We start from the raw sequence: 18,510 nt of genomic DNA, 5'->3' as shown, positions 1-18,510 counted from the left end.
AGCGACTTTTATTTAAAAAAAGTTTTGTCAACATTGCAAATCTCTTTGTACATATATACAGTAGGCTACACTCTAGACATATTCACGTTTAAACACAAATTAAACAACGTATTATTCAATGCATTAGGCTACTTCTATATAGATTTATATATTAAGTTGCTCAAGCAAGTGGTAAAATATTTAACCATTTACTTATATTAAAATCGCAAACATTTTAAATTACTTAAAACTTAAAACTGACAGAAACAGCCGACTCTCGTGCCTTTTCTTTTGCATTTCAATGTTAATACAATAATTCTTGCATGTCACAAAGGACTTGTTTTTCCACCTCCACGAATGAGACGAGTGTTGTTCATTATGTCACTAGTTTTCCTTGCTTTACCCCGGTCTTAAAGTAAATAGATGACTGTCAAAAATAGTAGTATTTAATTAAATACATTTATGGTGAGATTACTACATTTAATTTAATTAAAGGTATAGCGGAGGATTTTTTTACTTCCGGGTGGAATGCCTATACTATTGGTCCTCCTAATTGTCAATCATTCTGGTGAATCAATCAAACTTTTCAAAAAGTGGAGAGGGCGGGTCTTATCTAAAATTCGGAAAGATCCTCCGCTATACCTTTAAATGCATTTATGGTGAGATAATTATATTTTCATGTCAATCTGTGTTCAGTTTGACAACGAACCATGTGCTGTCACTTTAATTCAGCGTTTGCATCACAGCAGAAATAGACTCTGTGTGGAAACGATCTCTGCACTGCTGTATATGCACTGCACCTGTAACGGATCGCCGGGCTGCACCCGCGTGAAGTTTGAAAGCTCTAACCTGTTAACATGGGTACGGAAAAAATAAGCACTGCTTACGCACTGCAAACGGAGTATGTGTAAAACAAGCGTAACCTCTGCTTTCTCATCTTACACATCACACTCCACTGTTATGGTGGCCATTTCAGTAGATTTACTCACTAACATTGTTGTGGAAACACAATAAGAATGGAAACTAAAATATGGTAGTATCGTGCAACAGCGCACATTCTATCAGCTGCAGTTCTGGCGCCTCAGTCCCAATACTGTAAAACTCGACGTACATTCACATCACATGTTAATGCAGCGCTAGAGTTACACTCACAGGATGCTGTGCACTTATTCACAATCACAAAAGATTATCTTGATGGTTCAACAGATTATCTTATCTGATTTTCCCTTGGTGTGAGGTGTGTTAAGAGTGTCAGAACCTGCTCGGAGGAACGTCGGAGCCGCCCTGATCGTGAATATTTACGATCAGAAATTCTGATGTGTGTGGGGAACCCGAGGACAAACGCGCACACGCTCTGGAAATTATCACGTGAAACGAAACAATATCCAATCAGAAAGCGAGATGATGGAAGACGGAAGCATAACAAATGCAGTCATGGCGCAGCACAAAGTGAAATTGATGTGGACAGCAGAAATGATGATCAGCTTGTTGATTTGTGGCAACAGCACGAATATTTATGTGTTGTGTAAAACCTTTCCAAACACTTTCATCGCAATTTCATCCTGCATATCGTTCGCTATGCTTATTCTGAAGTCTGTCGCGAGGTTTTGCAAGATTTTCTGTGTTCACAGTCGAGACTCTGGTTGAAAATCTGTTGGTGTGTAATGTGCTGTCCTTGTCACATCATGGCACACCACACACTATAGGAGCAAAACACTTAAATCTAGGATTTTTTGTCCTCATGTTTGTGGTCTATCACATTTTGAAAATCTTATAAGATGAAAAAAAAATGTTTTGGTGTGTACCCAGCATAACTCATCCCATGTTAGTGTGAGCAGCTTTCAGCACTGATACTGTAGCTCTGGACTACAGCAGTTTGTAAAATAAATGCCTTGATATTGTGTTCATGCATTCAAATATTATATATTTCTCTTTCCATTTTGTTTTTAACAGTTGTAATGTCAACTACAGAAACAACACAGATTCACATCTAATCACAGATTATAACTCAAAACATGTTTAATTTGTAATCTTCATCACTTTCTAATTCCATTCTCTTGTACATCACCAACAATCATAAACATGAAAACTAATACCGTAATGTAAAAAGTAACTGTCATTAAATGTCAGACACATCATTCTCATCCAGACAATCCTAAACAATCATGTCACATTCATTTAGTGAACATTTGAGGTACAGTCTGTTAGTGTACAGATGGCTTTTAATACATACCAATTTCTATAAAAGCATCATCACAAGCATCAATTTACATGGTAAATAAGGATAATTATGCTATTAAATGTGCCATTTTTATGTATTTGGTTAAACACAGTAATATAGTCATGCTGAATGTGTCTCTCTATACTCTCTCTCTCTCAGGGATTGTGATTGTGATTGTTGTTGCCGCTTCATTCACTCTTCTCCTTCTGGCTCTTATTCTCTGGGTGATTCATAAAAAAAGAGCGGGTGAGTTTTTCATATTTTGTAACAACAGACAAAAACATCTGATAAAATAATTATGTAATTTAGACAAATTTCTTTCTCTAAAAGTGAAGAGAAATCAACGAGTTAACAAAAATAATGTTTCTGTTCTACAGCACTAGATTCTTCTAGACTCTTTTAAAAACTGATTGTCATCTGCATTAGAGACTGTGTGTGTGTTTGATCATAAACTTTCCCGTGACATTATGTTACAGGCAACAGAAGAGGGACTGGTGACTCTGTGGTAAGTATTGCAGGTTGATCCATGAGTTATTAATGTTCATAAGGACTGACCCTGAAATATGACACACTTATTAATCAGATTATAAAATGTCAGGGTTCTCAGCAGACAGTTCTGTCAGTCTTGTCTTAGTTTAATCTGTTTTTGTGTTGATTTTGAGCACATGGCTCTGTCTTTATTTGTGTTGGCTATGTGTTCCTCTTGTCCCGCCTCATAGTGTCCAGTGACCATGCCCTCTTGTTTAGTTGTTAATGAGTTCACACGACACGGTAAAAAAAATGTATGCGTTTTGCCTGTTCGTTTAGAAGACAACTGCGTTTTGGGTGCATGAAAATGCTAAGTTTTGAAAAATATTCCCGAATGCAATGTTAGTTTCACTTCTGTCTCCTGAGATTCCTTCATCTGATCGAGTTTTGAAGGCAGCACAGATCTATCCTTCACTGCCTTTGACAGGGTTGCCAATTTTGGGACTTTGGCTGGAGTGAGACTCTGTAAAACATCAGTGTGCGCGCGTAACCCTAACCCTAATTTTAAAAACATCAGTCCTTGTTTACTTATATAGCCTAAACCCTGATTTATGATTAAATTTTTTTTTTTTGTGCAAAATGTACAATTAATTTATTGATTGCACTATAAAAAAAATAAAGATTGAGGTGATTAAATAACAAACATGTAAAACAACAACATCAAAACAATAAAAAATCTCAAAACAAAAGGGACACATAATCGTTACTCCACCTCCCCAAAAAAACACAGTACAAGTTTCACAAATGAGGCCTGTTGTAGCCTGTGCCACAGTGGCAGTGTTGGCCTGCTTCACCACATCTGCAGGAGCTCGTATCTGAAGCAGGGTTCAATCCGGTCATGGACGTTCATTGCGTCTGTCACGTGACAAGTGAACGAAAGACTCGGAAAGTAATCATTTATGTTCCCTGTAAATTATTTTTGACTGCATTATAATGATTTCTTAATTCAGAATATGATAAAGACTGCGTAGGTGGATGTGTCCAGGGAATTTGGCTGTTAAAAGTATAACATTTAAAGCCCCTTAAATGAACGAAATGACTCGAAAAAGATTTGTTCATTTTAATGAAAGAGATCGAACAAACGAGTGAGTAAAATGATCCGAACTTCCCATCACTCACAGGGTGCCATCAAGTGATGGTCTGTTCCTGGTGTCCGTCTTGTTTAGGCCAATAACTGAAAAGGTTCGCTCAGCATCCACATTTGACTGTGGCAGACTTAACACAATCTGGGCAACCTTTGATCATTTTTTTGATCATCACACAAAATGGGGGAAAAAGTTTTTGCACTTTAAAAAAAGCAAAAATTTCCTGCATTTACATACCTTTAGGGACTATGGTGATACAAAATCCAGGAAATAATTAAGTTGATTATAATGATAAATCCTGCCAGAAAGAATATAGTAGGCTACTAAACTAAAATACTTCTTACTTTCTTTAGACTTGAGAGAATCATTTTATAAAGTCAAAAATGGTCTCCATTAATGTTTTGTGTGTAAATAAAATTTAAATAATGTGAGACTCAATTTCCACTGTAATGTAGAAACAACATAAAGACAGTATATTTTAAACAATTGTTTAATGCCTTTTTTTATGAATGAAGGCCAGTATCACTGTAGCTACTGATGTCTCCATGAAAATAATTTTTTTACTTTTGAAAATTATAACAACTTTTAATATAAGTGAACTTAAAACTTTCCTCACATAAACCCAAAAATAAATGTAATATTTACATGTGCCCTTCCTGTCTAACAGGTATGAAATACACAGAAATTGAATTAGGTTATCAAACTGTCCGCACTACATAAATTACATAAATTATTCCTTGATGGTCATGACCTTGATTGTCATCCAAACTTTCAAACGCGCATCAGTAGGCTCCGACTCCGAACCTATGCTCTGAACTCTCTCTGAACTCACACACAACTGACGTATCAGGTGCAAGGTTTTCAGCAAATCAATGATCAGAATATACTGCCATCAACAGAAAATTAACGGATTGAGAGGGGAGAAAAATGGATTTTGGCGTGACATTTATTGCGTGTGCGTGAGAGCGTGAGATTGATGCTGAAAGCGTGAGTGTCACGCCAGATGCGTGAGAGTTGGCAACCCTGCCTTTGATATATCCTACAATCCTGTGCTTTCCATTCTGTGACAGTTGAGCTAGAAAAATAAAGATGGCATCTGAAAGTTGCTGCTGTTTGTCTGTATGTACATTTTTGGTCAACGTTTTCCACTTGTGATGTCATTTATAGCGAGAAATTACTATTGGTGTCATTAAATTTTCACTTAGTTTTCACCAAAACTCACTCTATTTTCCCTCATGTTTTGCCTGTTCGTTGTAATTCAGGGGCTGTTCACACAACACTGTTTTCAACCAAAAATGTAAAACCTTTTATGCGTTTTGGCCGTTTACATGACAACTGCGTTTTGGGTGCCTTAAAATGCAAAATTTTGAAAACGGGTTTCAAAGTGCAAGTTTTTGTGAAGACGATAAGGTCATGCACATGCGTATTACGTGTTCAGTCTATAGTGTTTCAATGCCATCTACTGGCCTGGCAGCAGAATACAGCGTTTTAAGTTGTTTTTGTGAGTTTTTGTGAATTTTTGTGAATGGGGATCGTTTTGACAATGGTGTGGTCTGTACGCAGAAAACTCAAAGGAAAATTTTTTAAGCATATTGTTTTCGTGGAAACGTACCCTGAGTGTGTTGTGCTATCTGTGACTAATTGCCCATTGTTCTAGTTGTGGATTTCATGTGTTGTTCCTGTTGTGTGGGTCAAGTCAATCATCCTGTCATGTTACAATAGGATCTGTCATCATAACATCATGTCTGTATAATAGATTTTCACAAAACATTTATATGAATGTAACCCCTAGGGGGCGCTCCAACGCACAATTTGGATATTTAGAATAGAGACCCCAAAAACCCACGCTCCCTTTTGAGATAATTAGGCAGGTTGCGTCCAATGAAGGAACAGAAATGGGACTGATGTACTCAATTATAAATTTATTAAACACACAAATATAAAAATTGGCAATCAGGGCAGACAAATATTCCCCCCAGGTAACAGTAAACAATTTTACAATAAATAGGTCACAGTGAATAAAAGCCTCATAGTAAATGAGTTACAGGGTATAAAGTCTAACAATATCAAAACTACAGTGCATAAAGTCGAATAAATAGGTACTGTTCACAAAACACTGCAAAAACACTTCAAACCAATTCGGCCGTGCAAACATACACTAACACAGCATTTCACACTTCACTAGTGAGCATTTCATCACAAAATAGATGCTGTTCCTAAAGGAGATATTGCTCGATGCCCATCAGCCGAATGTTGGGGGTATGACTGCCAAACAGAAAATAAACAAGGAAATAAAGCAAACACAACATTTAAATGAATAGGCTACCACAAGCAGCCCATAAGAAATTTTACCATGGTATTTGTACCATGGTAGTACCATGGTACAAATACCATGGTACTAGTACCCCGGTATTTTTGACAGTACCATGGTACATGTACCATGGTAATATTGATGGCACCATGGTACATAAACCATGGTATTTTTAATAGTACAATGGGACGTGTACCATGGTATGTACCATGGTATTTGTACCATATCTACAACTGTCAAATGTACATGAATTTAAATATTTAGCTCAGGCAAATAAAAAGACAGTAAACAAAAAAATGTTTTTCCCATTTTATTTTATTTTTTCCATAGATTTAGCATGATTGTCTTTTTATGATCTTGGCCGCATTTGACAACTTCTGGCGAATGAATCCCTTAATTTCAGCATCCGACTTTTCTGGGAAGACAGATTTAACTTCACCTAAAGAGAGAAAAGAAGGGAAGGAAAGGAAAGGAGAACAGACACGTTACAGATAGATACATAGACATTAAGTACAAACAGGTACATATACATACACAGATATTACAGATACAATGACAAACTATTGAGAGTGAAAGAGTAACAGTAAGGGCAACACATACCCACGCCTGCTTTGCAAAATACCTGGTTACCTTAATTTCTTAAGTCTGTATGGCTCACTCAATGTTTTCTAATGTTGTGAAATGATACAACACTACACTACACAGTGCGGCAGGCATTTGTCACTCTTTACGGACGGTACATTACTGACTGTCACTGAAGAACAAATACTTACCAACAATCTTTTAAACATCTTCAGTGGGGAGTGATGGTCGTGTCTCCCCCTTGCATGATGACCCAAGCCCAGTCACACTGTGAGATGCCATGAATGCAGTGGTGTACAGGCCATGCATCAGATCGTTTGTATATTTGGCTGCTGTGACCTTGTTGCAGCGATCCCTGATTGCCTGTGGAATATCCTAAGAACATAAATTGGTATCACATTGGGTCATATTACCAAAAGCTTGTTATGAAATAGTCGTGTTGGGGTTCAAAGGGGACAACTAAAATAATTTTGTTATCTTCCTATTTATCTCAGATTTCTATTTGCAGAAGTTCCCTGGTCCCACTTTATAGTACACTTCTGTTATTAGTGAATATAACTTACCAGACAGACAGAACGGTCATCCACAGGCAGCTGTGTTCTGGAAGACTGCATACAGCATTTAAAAAGCACAGAAGAATGCATGTTAGCCTACTCACAAGAAACCAACAAGAAGACAGACAGACAAAACAGTAGGGCTGTAATCAACAAAAGAAAATCTTGGTCGACTGAAGTCCTGAAATTTCTGACAGCGTTGCATCACGTGCACCTGCACAATATCATATCAAATATATATTTGCATTTGACTTTTTCCCCGTTTACTATTTAAAAAAAATGCTGCCACGCTGTCGATGTCTTTGTTGGCATGATAGAAGAGGACTGATTATAAATTAAACGCTCTGACAATTAAATAAATAGTATACAGTGTGTGATTCAAAACATAGCTTACTATCAATTATTGTGCCAAGGTACTTGTATTCTTGTACTATCTCAATAGGTTGGCCATCAATGATAGTGAGGGAAAGAGGGGGGCTCTGTTTCCTAAAATCAATAATTAATTCTTTAGTTTTGGATTTCCTACTTCTCAAGCAGCAGCTTTCTTCAGAAATGTTGAAGTCGTGGAGCTTTCCCTCTGTTATGGGTTATTTTGTTGCTGCTGAAATCACAGAACATTTTTTTTATCAATATTTGTTTACCACTGAGCTAACGTAGTTTCAACCAATTTTCTCACTAAATGTAAGTGACGTCACCGATTACATACGTTATGTTTAAAGTTACTTTGTGTAAAATAAATTAGCTCACTTCCAAGGAAAACATATACACATAAGAGGTGATTAAAAGCCCAAACTTTCATAAACAAAAGCTCAACCGAGTTAACGTTAACTTAACGTTAGTTTACCTCTTCTGAAAACGGTTGAGATGCTAACGGACTTTTTCCGAAGACACAAAACCATGTCTATAAAAGTAAATATTCAACAGAAGCGTATCAATTACTGTACAAGTAAGAGAAGTGTCAAGAACAGTTGTGTGTATTATTCTTGTGATTTTAGAGACTAATATCACCTGAAAGTAGTGAAAACAACAGCGAGAGAGGGAGTTTTCCTGCTTACCAGTCGCAGTGGTCCAGCGCCGTTTCCATGGCAACTCTGAGCCGCGGCCGTTCCAGTGTTTGAAAGCGACATGAGAGTTCAAAGTTCACGCGCATGGCCATTGATTAAACCACGTCAAAATCATGCAGCATTTACAAACATCTAGAATTAGAACATTACTTAAATAAAAATCTCATTAATATTAAATTATGAATTTAAAACTGATTTTGGAGATCTATGACTCGTTCATAGACCAAATGGCCTATGCCCACACTACTGCAGTCACTCACAATAATAATTAAAATAAAAATATTTGGCTTAGTTATTATTCATTAGTTATTTTTATTTTTGCTAAAGTATAAGCCTAAAGTGTTAATCCTCTTACCCCGGGCTTAAAGTAAAAAGATGTCTGTACCATGCAACCATGCAAAGTACCATGCAATATTTGAGGTACCATGGTTATATCTGAGGTAGTATGTACCATGGTAATATCTGTACGGCAGAATGTACCATGGTTATATCTGAGGTACTAGGGCATGTACCATGGTAAATCTGAGGTACCATACTATGTACCATAGTAACATACTGTACAGTATATACAGTACAGTACAGTAATGTAGATGTTACTAAGGTACATAGTATGGTACCATGATAATATCTGAAGTACTATAAAGTATGTACCATGGTTATATCTGAGGTACTATGGTATGTACCATGGTAGGTACCATGGTAAATCTGAGGTACCATACTATGTACCATAGTAACATCTACAGTACCATGCAATGTACCATGGTAATATCTGAAGTACTATATAGTATGTACCATGGTTATATGTAAGGTACCATGGTACTACCATGGTACTACTATGGTATACCATGGTATGTACTATAGTACATCATGATAAAATTTCTTATGGGAGGGCGCAATCCTAAGCCCAACTAGGTCCGGGTCATCCAGAAAGTAGCCGCTCCAAAAACACACACACACACACACACACACACACACACACACACACACACAAAATACAACAGAATGATTATGCTCAGGAAAAACAGTGGCTAGTGACTGACGTAGGCAATCCTCCTGTAAATCACAAGCATAAGTGGTTTATGATGCCATGACAATTTAAAACAATAACCAATCTCTAATTGGAAGATTAAAACAGGAAAAGGATCAAACTTACGTTTTTCTTTGAATCAACGCCGTATGCCCCGTAGCGATACAATTAAGTGGTGTGGATGACTAATAACTGTGCACACTCGCAACGTATCGTTTCTATTCATAGGTGAAATTAACAAGAGAATAATCAGCGCTAAACCTTATACACTATATCTAAAAGAAACAGAGTCAGTGAACTTACATTACTGCAACTCTTATAGGATCACAACTCACTATTATGAAAGCAAGTTTCTGTAAGCTCGTCCTGCTGGTACCATTGGACACCATAAGCGCAGACACCAGACCGAGCTACAAACAAACAATGAGCCGTGTTAAGCAGTTCAATGAATTTAAAAACAAATAGGCATGGACTTCCAAAAAGACTTGCGTTACTTACGTTGCTGCAAGACCTATGTAAGATCACTACTCGCTATATGAAAGCAAGTTCCTATAGGCTCGTCACTGCCGGTACCATTTACTGGACACCATAAACGCAGACGCCAGACCGAGCTACAAACAAACAGCCGTGTTGAGCGGTTCAATGAATTTACTATCAACAACAACTAGGCATGGACCTCCAAAAAGATCTGCGTTACTTACGTTGCCGCAAAACCTGTGTTGGATCACTACTCACTATTATGAAAGCAAGTTTCTGTAGCTCGTCACTGCTGGCACCATACTGGACACCATAAACGCAGACGCCCAACCGAGCTACAAACAAACAAAGAGCCGTGAGAAGCGGTTCAATATTAACAACAAATAAACATAACCTCCCAAAAAGACTCACGTTCTCCCCTTCGCACGGCCGATACACCAAGAGACTCACTCTTCACTCACACTGCACCATTTTTCTGTTCCTCTCAACACCTTTAAAGGGATGCGTCACTTACGCCACCTGATCCAAATAATCAGCCGGCCTTAAAGGTACACTTCCCAACTCGACCACCTGACCCGCTACATGAAATTGCCAGGACACACGTTTTACACATATTACCTGAACATTTGCAGAACATGAGGAAAATATCATTGATGGATGGCATTTAATAGCTTGATTTTTCCATATTTCCATTGATGTTTAGGAGCAGACAGATGATGTGACTTATACTGAAGTCGCTGCGTTCAGTAAAAAACAAGGCAAAAAGAACAAGGTGAGCGAACACTTCCTTGATGTTGTCCAGCTTCTCTCAACATGATTTTTGTATATTTTCCTCTTATATGCAGTTCTTCATGAATTGAGCTCAAACAACACGCTGTAATAATTGTGGGTTGAAACAACTGTGATGTTCATTCAGGTTTGCTGTGATGATAAAGTGACTTATGCTTCCATCAGAGGAGCAAAAGCTGGAGCTCAGGAGAACTGCAGTCAACTTTATGCCTCTGTGAACAAGAACAAATCAGTCAAATAATTATACAAAACCCACATGAGCAGAGGAATATCAATCTAATATAACTCAATCGTAATGGGTTCATTCATTGTTAATACTTTCAATGTCTTTTACATGTTAACAAACACATTGTAATGAATTGTTGTCTTTTGTCCTCTTTGTGTTCTGGCTTTGAGTTCTAGCACTTTCAGAACTATTTTAATAACCTTTGATCTAGTTTTAATTTAGCAATGTGGAACTAGCGTGACTACATATTTTCAGGAGTATTTTCAGAGCGGTGAACTCACTGTTGAGGTTTGGAAACATGTTTCTGCTGAGTGTGAGAACTCTGTTAGTTTAACCAATATGTTTTTAGAATATCATTTAAAGAGGAACTGACATCTTAACCCACACAGAACTGGTCATCTCTGAACCCAGTTTGGACTGAACCTGCTAAAACAAAAATAACATATTTAATGGATAAACACAAGTATTTGTCTGGTACCTTTTATTGGATTCTGAATCTGTTCCGTCCAACGCCGTCGCCATGGAACCACCACCAGTGTCTCAAAACATCCACGCACAGATCCTCTCAGGTGAAGATGTAGACCCTTTTCCTCTTCTTCTCTGCTCCCCTCAGCCAATCCAGACCGCCAAATAGATTGTGGGGATTTCTCCGTTACCCTGAAAAACGCAAACACACACTCATCCCGCATTCTTTCATTTTCCAAATTTTCAATTGCCTTTTCTCGTTTCACTGAAATTATCTGTTCAGTCCTATGGGGGAGGGCACTTCTACACGTACCAAAAGTGCTGTGCGAGTCACACAGTGGAACCAGTGCATATACTGGGGCGCACTCGACCCAGATCTCCACAGCAGGGTATTTTTATGCTGCAAAAACATTTCTTTCGCGGTCTGCAGGTCAGTGATGCACCCAACTGCATCATGCCCGCAGGTTAACCCTTCCTCTCTTCCCTACCTGGGAACAAGCACTGCTAAATCCATCAGCTACGTACCTCGTGCAGCAACCACCAGCGCAAACCAGGACTCTTTCGATGAAAGCAGACAGCCCTGTAACCATTTTAACTCGGGTAAATGTAACGGAGCATGCTGCCGGTTCATGCAGATCTGTAGCTTTTGTGGCGGTGCTCAAGCTCGCATTGTATGTCCAGTGTACAAATCTGTGAATAAAAAATCCAAAGATTATTTGGCGACCCCTGTAAATATTTCACGCATGCACTTCAAACTCATCACCCGGACGCTGAATTTACTCATTATCTGCTGTTAGGCCTAAAAAACGGCTTCAAACCCACCCTAGAATGCCCCCCCAAACATCATATGTAATAATCTTCAATCTGCCCTCATAGAATCTGAAGTTGTAGACAATCTAATCAAAAAAGAAGTTGAGTCAGGCTTCATGATTGGCCCGTTTGAAAATCCTCCATTTAATCTGTTTCGTATTAGCCCCATTGGAGTGGCTACAAGAAAATTATCAGGTAAAAAAACACTTAATAATCGACCTGTCAGCCCCACACAATTCCCCTTTCCCAAGCATAAACAGCTTGATCCCTCTCTACGAATTTTTGCTTAAATACCACGACATAGATCAGGCAATCGACATCGCAGGTCGGGGCGCTTGGCTTGTCAAAATTGACATTACATCTGCTTTCAAAGTAATGCCTATCCATGCAGATTCATGGCACCTATTTGGAGTTCGCTTAGCCTGACTACGTCAGACTTCCTACTTCCGCACAATTTCATTTCGCTTCTGTACTCAGTCTGAGACAGCGTCATAGCTTTCCGTTTTTCTCCGGTCTGAAAACAGCCGGCCAATCAACGAACAGAGGGCGGGCTGAGAGCCGTGACGTAGATGCTGATTGTACCGTGGATGTGTAGATTTACTTCACATAATCTGCAAAAGTCGTTCACAGACATGTTCACTCCGATATTTCGCTCGATGGTTTTGTTTTCACATCATACATGTGTTTACAGTGGAAGTTAGATGCGGCTGAGCATGCGCATAACACACGCCATAACCAAACGTTATGTGATTGGCTTAAGGGTAACCAATGATTTTAAACTTCAGACAATCGCCTGCGATACCAGGTCGCTTTTTTTTTTATCAGTGTAAAACAAACTCATAAATACTCTGTTGACTTTGATTTTCCATAGGAGTTTCATACATCAATCGATTCTGTTAAATGTGTATTATTTTTGTGTATACTCACAATAAAAACAAAGTGTTGTGCTTTTTGCCAAATAAAGATTTTCATCAGCAAGTACTCCAGTCTTTGGTGTGTCTTATGATCCTTCAGAAATCATTCTAATATGATGACACACACACACACACACACACACACACACACACACACATATATATATATATATGTGTGTGTGTGTGTGTGTGTGTGTATATATATATATATGAAGAGTTCAGATGCAAAAGCCTCTAAATGCCATCTGAAATTTTCTTCTAGAATGATAATTTTTATGAAGCTTGTATATTTAAGTTAGCTATAGGTGACACACCTGAATGAATGGCTCATTAAGTATGCAGGGGCATCGTCTAATCAGGTGTGAACTACTAAATATGCATGATCGTTTACGCCCCAGCCGCATATTGGCTTTCCAAACTAAAAGTGTTTCGCAAAACTTAAATCAATGTATCGTTTTATGTGAATGATTAGGCAGGATGATTTTCACATCATTTTGAAGAAAAAACTCCAGGTGACGACATCCAAAAGTCTTATTGACATATATTTAGTATGTGTTTTGTGGCCTTATTTCAGAAACTTTCATTTTTAGTTTTTTCAATAACCATGCATAAACATTATTGTCTCAAAAATTAAAACATGTACATACATGTGGCTCAAATATTATGGTAGTCCTGTTTGTGCTAAATAGAGTGTAATTTTTTTTGCCATTGATATGTTTATAAGCAACTGAAAAAAGCACAAATGTCATGACATGTCAGAACATCTCAAGGACCCCAAAAACACCCCAGACTCCAGAGGGTTAACTTTCGGAGGCAAAAGCAGCCCTAAAATATTCAACATGCTATTTTGTCGAACAACTACGCCATTCCCCACCTCAATCACCTGCTAGACGATTTTTTAATAATCTCGCCTCCCAATGCCACCCCAACCGCACACATATAAAAATATTATTTTTGTCAAAAATAAAGTCATCAACTAAGATGTTAGCTGTTCCAATTTTTGTCAAAAATAAAGTCATCAACTAAGATGTTAGCTGTTCCAATGTTGGCTATATTCAAACTAGTGAATACATAATAAAATGTAGGCCTATAATAATTTTTTTACAAAGAAAGAGTACACTTGAAATATTGTTGAAATTGTAATTATTGTTGTAATTGTAACCTTTTTAATAAAATAGCAAAATATATTTACAAGATAGATGTAAGCAAAATCTTAAATGGTCAATATAAGTCTTCTTCTAAATATATCTTTTGTCCTTGCATTGTGGCTCAGTCAGTGTCACACCTGAATGAATGGCTAATTATGCAGAGTGGGTGGGACATTGTATTCTAAGGTGTAAACCACTCCTCGTTCACGCCCCCCTCGCATATTGGCTTTCCAAGCAAAACCGGTCTTACCCAATTTAAATCAATGGGCCCTATCTTGCACCCAGCGCAATTGACTTTGTACACCGACGCATGTTTCATTCCTATTTTGCACCCGCGCAAAGCGTGCTTTTCCCTCCACAGAAGCACGTCGCTAAACTAGGTAATGAACTTGCGCTCCCTGGGCGGTTCAGCGCAAAAAAGGAGGCTTGTTCCGGCGCAAACAATCCCTGGTGCTATTTTACTGTTCCATAAAACAATTGCGCCACTGGCCAAAAAAAAAACCTAGTCTAATGTCAGTGGCGCGTTGCGCGTTGTTCATTATGCTATTTTAAGGGCGCATGCTTGACCATAATGTATAGCGTGCACAACGCGCATGCACTTTGATTCTCCAATCTACACAGAAGCAGCAGTTTTCATTTTTGCAAATCATATTATTACAAACGATAGATAGATAGATAGATAGATAGATAGATAGATAGATAGATAGATAGATAGATAGACAATTTATTATAAAAGCATACATCTAGCTTAAACATTTACCCACATTATTATATACCTGTTTAACAGAAGCTAATTTGTGTGTTTCTCCATCCCCAATGTCACTTCTCTCTCTTTTACGGCCGTGATGAGAACGTCAGTCTCCTTGGCTGTGAAGTGCTCCTGGCGCGCGCCTGGCAAATCCGCCGTTATAATAGCAATACGCCAAGGAAAAAGCGCGTCTGCTCTTAAAGGGAATGTGAGATGATGCACCTATTGGTTTATTTCACGTTACGCCCAAACCACACCTATGAATAATGAAGCTACTTCAGACCAACCCATTTTAGATTTGCGCCTGGCGCAAGAGTCATTTATCCCGCCGGTATAATAGCAACAGCGCCGAGACCCGCCCACAAAATTACTTGCGCTTTGACACTTGCGTTTCAGATCGTTAAAATAGGGCCCAATGTATTGTTTTATGTGAACGATAAAGCAAGACTATTTTCACATAATTTTGAAGCCAGAACTCGTAGCAACAACATCCATTAGTCAAAAGTCTTATTGACACATATTTAGTATGAGTTATTTTAGCAACTTTCATTTTTATTTTATTCAATAACCATGCATAAACATTATTCTCTTAAAAATACAAACATCTACATACACAATGCTTACATATTATGGTAGCCCTGTTTGTGCTATATAGAGTGAATTTACACCTTTGCCATTATCATGTTTATAAATAACTGAAAAAAGCACAAATGTCAGGGCATGTCAAAACATCCCAAGGGCCCCAAAAACACCCTAGACCCCAGAGGGTTAAAAAAGCGAATTGTTCAAAACGCAAACTCCTATCCCTGCTCTCCCATTTAAACTTTGCAATGTGCATCATTCCGCAGGGCCCTTCATATCGCATCTCCTCTCACTCGTGTCCTTCGCCAACTCGCTAGAGGACTTCATTTCCATAACTCAAGCATGTCGCGACACACTGATTTGATTTTTATTTGATTTTAATGACCACACAGCCAAGCTGGTGGAATTTGTTTTCAGTACAGCTCTTTGGTACAGGTTCCAGCATTAAACAAACAATAAACATATAAAATAAAATAACATATATATATATATACATACAGACAAACACATAGATACATAATAATACATAAGGGGTCATGCTTAATCCACAGTCCTCAGCCTTCAGAGTTCAAAATGTTTATAGCAATTGGGATTAAACTGTTTTTGAAGCGAGTTGTTCTGGAGGCGATTGTCCTGTTACGCCGCCCAGAGGGCAGTAGCTGGAAGGCGTAGTGTGTAGGGTGGGTGATATCAGAAATGATCTTGTGGGCTCTGCGTAGTGTCCGTTTGTGGTAGAGTGATTCAAGGGATGGTAGGGGTGAACCAATGACTTTGGATGCTCTGTTGATGATGCGCTGTAATTTCTTCCGGGAAAGTGTGTCAAGACTGCCAAACCAAACTGTGATGGATGTGGTGAGGATGCTTTCAACGATGGCCGTGTAGAAGCGGAGCAGGAGATGAAACCTTACTCTGAACTTCTTGAGCTGTCGGAGATGGAAAAGTCTTTGCTGGGCTTTTTTGTAGATATGATCTGTGTTGATTTTCCATTTGAGGTTGTTGCTGATATGGGTCCCAAGGAATTTGTATGTATCAGTAATAGAGATGGGTTCACCTTCAATGAGCACAGGAGTTTTGGGGGATGGCTGACGTCTTAGGTCGACGATGAGTAATTTTGTTTTTGATGTATTGAGTAGGAGATCATGGTCTGTACACCAGGTCACTGCTTGGTTGATCTGTGCACGGTATTCGGTTTCTTGGTTGTTGGTGATGAATCCTATGATGGTTGTATCGTCCGCATATTTGTATAGGCTGACAGAACTATGGTGTGATGTGAGCTGGTTTGTGTAGAGAGAGAATAGCCAGGGTGAGAGAACACAACCTTGAGTTGTGCCTGTACTGAGGAACAGAGGGGAGGATGTATAATTGTTAATCTTTACCTTCTGTTGCCTGTTCCCGAGAAAAATGTGAATCCAGTGACAGATGCATGGGTCGATATTCATGTCCAGTAATATATTAAACAGTTTGGCCGGGTTTATTGTATTGAATGCAGAACTGAAATCCATAAACAGGATGCGGGCATATGTATTTGTGGACTCAAGGTGGTTCAGTATGTGATGAATTGCTAAGTTGACGGTGTCCTCAACTGACCTGTTGGCTCTGTATGCAAATTGGAATGGGTCCATGAGGGGGGTGTTAACGGTTTTTAGGTGATTGAGTATGATGCGCTCAAATGATTTCATGACTGCTGATGTCAAGGCAATAGGCCTGTAATCATTGAGGCAGGAGATGGTCTTCTTGGTCTTGGGAATCGGGATGATAATGGATTCTTTGAAGCACTTGGGTACTAAGTTTTGACAGAGGGAGGTATTGAAAATGTCGGCGAAGACCCCAGCCAGTTCTGCAGCGCAGTGGTGGAGAACTGTAGGGCTGATGTTGTCAGGGCCGGGGGCTTTATTCCTCTTAAGTCCCCTGAAGGTGCTCCTCACCTCCTTTGTAAATGGTAAAGGGGGGGGGGGGGGGTCGGGGGGAGATGGTGGTTTAGCCGGTACCTGCTCAAACCTCCCATAAAAGAAGTTGAGTGTATCAGAAAGCTGATTATCGCTTCAGGTATGGGGGTGGGTTTCTGTTTGTAATTTGTCATGTTTTGAAGTTTTTTCCAGATAAAACGTGTATCATTAGTGGTGATTTGCTCTTCTAGTTTAGTAGCATAGTTGGATTTGGCTCTTCTTATTGCAGATCTCAGTTTGTATTTGGAAGCCATATATTGTTCTTTGTTTCCTGATAGATGAGCTGCATTTTTCTCCTTTCTTAACTGTTTAATATCTTTGTTAAAACCACGGTTTGTTGTTATTGTAGTATTTGAATTTTTTGATTGGTATACACAGGTCCACACAGTAATTGACATATGACGTTATTGCGTCGGTGATCGCCTGCAGCATGGAAAATTTCCCAGTCTGTGCACGCGAAACAACCACAAAGTTTTTCGATGGCCTCAGGGGACCAGCACCGGACAAATTTTGTTGGTGACTTGGAGGATTTAACTTTTTGTCTGTATTGTGGAATTAGCAGCAGCAGCATTGCGTGGTCGGACCTGCCCAGCGGAGCCCTCGGGAAAGCATGGTAAGCCTCTTTGATGGTAATATAGCAGTGGTCCAGCGTGTTGGTCCCTCTGCTGGGGCAGGCTACCTGCTGATGGTAGCCAGGGAGCTCAGACGACAGATTAGTCTGGTTAAAGTCCCCGAGGACAATGACTGCTGCGTCCGAGTGTATATTTTCCACTGAGGAGACGTAGTTGGCTAACTCGGCTATGGTGGTGATAGCGTTAGCCTCAGGTGGAATGTACACACAGATCATGATTACTGACGTGAACTCCCGTGGGAGAAATGATGGTCTGTATTTGACAGTGAGGTATTCCAGGTGAGGTGAGCATACATGGGTGAGTTCTGTAGAATTTGTACACCAACGTTCATTGATCATTATGCAAATACCACCACCTTTAGACTTGTGCAATAGTTTGGGTGATCTATTGGCACGGTGTAATGTGAAACCTGAAAGTGTTAC

At 39.0% G+C, this 18,510-nt stretch overlaps 2 long non-coding RNA genes across 4 annotated transcripts; both read right to left on the bottom strand.

The window, feature by feature from the left end:
* Positions 1-5,751: 5,751 nt before the first annotated feature.
* On the bottom strand, positions 5,752-8,578 carry LOC311066439. Of its 3 annotated transcripts, XR_014603078.1 has the most exons (6): positions 8,316-8,578; positions 8,105-8,161; positions 7,787-7,861; positions 7,270-7,314; positions 6,898-7,081; positions 5,752-6,563 (listed from the first exon to the last, which is right to left on the bottom strand). It is a non-coding gene; the product is annotated as an uncharacterized lncRNA (long non-coding RNA). The 3 variants fall into 3 exon arrangements; XR_014603077.1 differs by having other exon boundaries at positions 8,105-8,578; XR_014603079.1 differs by lacking the exon at positions 8,105-8,161.
* A 726-nt stretch (positions 8,579-9,304) lies between these two features.
* On the bottom strand, positions 9,305-9,962 carry LOC311094321. The gene is made up of 3 exons (XR_014608640.1): positions 9,850-9,962; positions 9,655-9,761; positions 9,305-9,569 (listed from the first exon to the last, which is right to left on the bottom strand). It is a non-coding gene; the product is annotated as an uncharacterized lncRNA (long non-coding RNA).
* Between the last annotated feature and the right edge of the window lie 8,548 nt (positions 9,963-18,510).

Source organism: Abramis brama (assembly GCF_963993115.1).
Source record: "Abramis brama genome assembly, chromosome: 1".
Lineage (NCBI taxonomy): Eukaryota > Metazoa > Chordata > Actinopteri > Cypriniformes > Leuciscidae > Abramis > Abramis brama.
This window is presented reverse-complemented; position numbering and strand designations above follow the sequence as displayed.